At 44.8% G+C, this 5,138-nt stretch overlaps 1 pseudogene; it reads right to left on the bottom strand.

Annotated features, from left to right (window-relative positions):
- Positions 1–3,933: 3,933 nt before the first annotated feature.
- On the bottom strand, positions 3,934–4,678 carry LOC100607548 (annotated as a pseudogene).
- Positions 4,679–5,138: the final 460 nt, after the last annotated feature.

The raw sequence follows: 5,138 nt of genomic DNA, 5'->3' as shown, positions 1-5,138 counted from the left end.
CAGTAAGCTAGGGACATAAGTTCTATACATTAAGTTATGAGGTCCAGGCGAAGTGACATCCAGCCTTCAGAATCTTGTTCCCTGACTCTACTGCTGTGACTGGTGAATGGGATGTCCTGGTGTACTTGGGAAGAAAATCTAGTGCACCTTTGCAGAGAACTGTGCACAGCTTCTGGTACCTGTTGGTGTGTAGAGAAACATCTTCCAGTCTGTAGCACAATATACTGTGTGGCTTGTTTTGCCCCCAACCATTTTTGAAAGTGACTCTTCAATGGGATGTTCTCTCTCCCCATCTTAGGTTTTAAGGATGACCTGAATCTTCACCTCAACTAGTTGCACAACTAAGTAGTTAGTGCTGGTGATGAGCCTCATTTTGTTTTCCATTTTGATGTAGCTGCTCTGCCCCTCTGGTTATAGATGTGCTCTTCTGTATTGAAAAGACCTGACACCATACCGATGTCTCATGAGGATCCTCCCCTCAATAGGACATGGAAGATTTTGCTTATAGCCCAGGTGGCTGGCCCTAATGGATGGATGCTCTAGAATTCCTTCCTGTAAGAGACATCTTGTGATACCACCACCACCCTGCCTCCTAAACTGAATGAAAAATAATGTAGATGAAGAGTCTTCTTAGAAGGCAGTATTTGTGAAGAGAACTGTTCTGTCTTCACACATACAGCAATACCCCACTAAAGTGAAAAATGGTGTATTAGTTCATTTTCACACTGTTATAAAGAAATGCCTGAGAATGGATAATTTGTAAAAGATTAATTACAGTTCACTGTGGCTGGGGAGGCCTCAGGAAACTTAGAATCATGGTGGAAGGAGAAGCAAAGAACCACCTTCACCTGGTGGCAGGAGAGAGATGCATGAGGAGAGAAGGGGAAGAGTCCCTTATAAACCCATCAGATCTCATGAGAACTCACTATCAGGAGAATAGCATGAGGGAAACCACCCCCATGATCCAATTGCCTCTCACCAAGTCTTTCCCTCAACACCTGGGGATTAAAATTCAAGATGAGATTTTGGTGGAGACACAGCCAAACCATATCAGGTGGTACATTCTTGAAATCATAGCAGAGTAGTCTAAGTGAATCCTTAAAATTCAGCCATGACTGCAAGAATGATGGGTGGGTGGTGTACTAAAATGCCTCTTGGCTCCTCTGGCCTCTACTGCCTTGTACAGGAGGGAGGGTGTAGAGGGTCACTGACCTGTGAAGTGGGCAGCAGAGAAGAAACCAGTATTTCTGAAGCTTCCGCTAACGGGGTCACAGTTCCTTGTAGGTTAATTCAATTAAATATGGTTTGTCTGCTATCTGAGATAAGCTATGGTCACATTACTTCTTGATGAAGCATATGCAGAAGTCATGTCTGACCTTCAGGGTCTTGCCTTTACATGGGTGGTGAGGCCTCCCCTCCCTGTTACTTTTATAAGGTGGAAGCTTAAGTTAAAATTGACCTTCAAGATCTTGTTCCAGATGTACTGCTTATGACTGCTCAACTTAAATACTTTTGTACACTGAAGATGGAGTGAATTGTCTTTTGTAGGAAACCCTGTACATTTCCTGGTTCATGTCAGTGGGTAGAGGTCATCCTCTAGTTTGAAAAGTTAATTTCTGCTGGAACCATTTTTTTCAGAGCATTAACTCCAATGAGACTTACCTTCCTCCATCTTAGATTGTTGGAGGATCTGAACCTTGATCCCTAGTAGGGGAGAAATCGACCATCTGTCTAGCAACACCAGAGTGGAATGAATGCTGAGGTATTAGTTTTCTTTCTGTGAATATTTTAATATCATTTAATACACTGACACTAATGAGTAATAGTCTTCACTGTCTTACTGTTTAGGGAAAAGACCTAAATTTCTCACTCCTCCCAAAAGACTAAATTGCTCATGTGCAGGTGATATTGACAGCTTGTACAATTTTGAAAGAACCATAGCTGGTGTTTAAAAACATGGTAACCTTTAATTCTGCCTTCTATATTTCAACTTCAGCCTCATGGATTATAGTGACCCATGAGAACCCCTTCCCCTTGGGGTCTTCTGAGGCCTGAATCAGAAGGAAATGAGATGTATTTGAAATCATCTGTGTTGCCTTGCAGGTCTAATCAGAGGTGCGGGGTTGAACTGGACACTGCACTGACCCACCAAGGCTTCCAAGGCTGTCTCCCATGCCCACAGAGGTCTATATGGGTTTTATGCTTCTCATTCTGTGAACCTGTGTAGTAGGTTGCCCTTTAGCTTGTGTGTCTTCATGGTCTTATTGTGTTGAAATGAGTTCATTCCTGTCAAAGTATTTTAGATTGTCCAGGGAGGTTTTGTACCTTCCTGATGCTCTGGAAGAAATTTCTGCTTCAATTTGCCCTGCAAATATCCATAAGACGATTTAGGTGAATTTAGGCCATGCAGGTTTTCTTCGCATAGCTTTCACACACTGGGTTCTGAGATGTGGACTTTCTAGTCTGCTTTCCACATTTCTGTGAGTGTGCTGAGCTTCAAATCACTGACGAGCTGGACTCGGGAATATGGAGAAAGGGAGAGGCTGTGCTGCTGTGTAGAAGCTCAAAACTCCAGAGGGGTTTTAGGGCTCTTATTCATGTATCTCAATGGACTGAGATTGGTCCTAATCCATGGCTTCCCAAACCCATTGTTACCTGCTCTAGACCTTGCCTTGATCCATCAATCTGTAGGTACAAGGGCCTCTCTTCTATACTCTGGGTGGGTCAGCAGCTTTGTAGAGGCAGCTTTGAGTAAACAAATACATACATGTGGACCAATCTGAGGTTTCTGCTTCTCTGAATATACTGTGATATATTTGCATTTCTCCAGTCCCACTCCTGTGCTTCTGGAATGGTCCATCAGGATGATGTACCTTAGGGAAGAGGCCCTGCATTGGACTTGTGCGTGAAGCCAGAAACACGTTTCTTTCCTGCTCTGTTTACAGCTGATCTTCTGATACTGGGCTCTGCCTGGAATGTCTGTAGAGCTTGCAGTGACTTGTAGCTCAGCTGGAGATGTGGTGCACTGGCTGTGTTAGGTCCTGTTTCCATGTGGGATCTGGTGAGTTTACTGTTCTGGCCTTGTTCATTTGTTAAATCCGAGTGGGGAAATTATTTAGGCACTGTCCTAGTAACCTCAGCAAATGGCTCTCTTTTCTGTAACTGTTTATTTCCTCCTTGGACTATTCAGAGCTTTGAGTCTCCTAAATGTCAGTATACTTTGTAAAGTAGGTGTTTCCATGCTGCAAGACTTAAATCTGTTCTGGAAACTTCAGGGAAACTCTGTGGTTGGAGTAGAGGCTTCATAATTCACTCTGATGAAGAAAATGATAGTATGAATAATCAGTACTATCCACAGACTTTATGATAGAATGTTTGATTCATAGCAAACATATTGAAAGAGAACCTTATAGCTGTACGGTCAACAATTGCTCCTTCTCTGGGCAGAAAAGGCTCAGGATTCTTCAATCCATGGAACAGAAATCTGAAATCATTCCCATCAGCATGTCTTAATGCTGGGCCTGCCTGGCTACTGTAGGGTAAGAGCATGAGCCGGAACACTCTTGTAATGTGGAAGCAGCTGCTGGTCTTGGGCTTCAAGGTTTAGTTCCTTTCAAATTCATACTTAAAAATACTTTCTGGTGGAGGTGGTCAGGAAACTTGAACAATGGGTGCTGCTAGGGAAGGGCTGAGATGGGAACTGTCTGTGGAAACACCTTACTGTGTCTGGAGGTGAGAAACAGTCTTTCTCTGCTGGCAGCTGTGCTGACCTCAGCTCATGAGACCTCAGCTTCAAGTCTTTGTGGTCCCCTCTGAAGCATGGGGCCTGTCAGAACAGCAAGCCTTTCTGGGCTGAGGATGTTGAATGCATGCAATGGTCTTGGTCAATGCAGTTGGCTCCTCAGGAAAAACTGGTATTTTTCAGAGACTTTCTTAGTCAGCTACCAGCCTCTTCATTGCTTTCGGGCAGTTCTTGTGTATCTTGCTAAGATCTAGGAAGTGAGGGATACCCCAAGCCTATCAAGATGATCTGGTCAGGGTTGTTGATGTGGGAGAAAGGAAGTGCCCCTCCCATCAGCTCATAAAATGAGATGCCATAGGCATTGACATGGGACTGGAAGCTGAGTGGGTTTTTACCCTACATTCAGATTGCCTCTGGGGCCATTGCCTGTGGGTTTCCTTAATCTGCTGAGAATCACTCCAGTGTGACTTCACTGTTGCCAAGCCAGTGTCTCCAGTTCGCACCATTAGGCCTTCATGGAGAAATATGTTGGATTTTATGTCTCTGTGGATGATCTTCTCTGCATGCAATTAGTCCCTTCCCTGAGCTGTCTGCCAGGCAATGTCAATTAGCTGGAATGTCTGAAATTTGGTCTCTGGACATGTAGGTAGCTGTAGAGGCTGCCTTCACACCACTGAGTCACAATGCCAGGTTGTCCTGTGTCATGAACCCCAACAAGAGCAGAGTGTCCACATGTCCTACACTGCTCAGGACAGCCACCTCATCTCTGAAGGCCTGGAACTGCTCTGGGGTGACAGGTTGACAACCTTGGAGGATCTTGACTGCAATGCCTCTGCCACTTATCCTGAAACAGTTCTGATGGACTCTGACCTGATCTAAGCAGAGCGTGCCACTATATGGGCTTGTATTTTCCTGGAAGAGCATGGATCTGTCCATGAGGCCTAACATTTTTTTCCTCCTGGGTCCCAGATCTCAGTGACTTTCCTTGTGTGCTGGCACAGGGGTTTGGGTTGTAGACCAGCTCATTGGGCTGAAGTGGCTGGAACCACTGGGTTGGGCTGTGAAGGGAAGGCAGATTGACTGACTTGGTGTTGCATCCTCAATCATCCTCCTGTCCACAGGTGTGGTGACACTGATCACATGGACATGAAGCATGGATGTTGACCTCTCTCTGGGAGAGGAAACCTTCAAGAGGTGAAGGAATTGAATATGAAAGCATGAGGTATAGAATGTCTGTTGGGAACTAACAGGCATCCAGGAAAGACTGTCACGTATGATACATTGTCAAAGAAGGTAGTGCTGGGACCTCACTGTAGCCAGTTTGGAAATGAGTTGTCTATTACTCCAGCCCACGTGCATAGTGGGTACTTTGGTGCTATAGTGCTCATGAAACTTG

The sequence above is a fragment of the Nomascus leucogenys genome, chromosome 20, assembly GCF_006542625.1.
Source record: "Nomascus leucogenys isolate Asia chromosome 20, Asia_NLE_v1, whole genome shotgun sequence".
In the NCBI taxonomy this organism is placed as follows: Eukaryota; Metazoa; Chordata; class Mammalia; order Primates; family Hylobatidae; genus Nomascus; species Nomascus leucogenys.
Note: the sequence above shows the minus strand (reverse complement) of the source record. Positions and strands in the feature narration are given on the sequence as shown.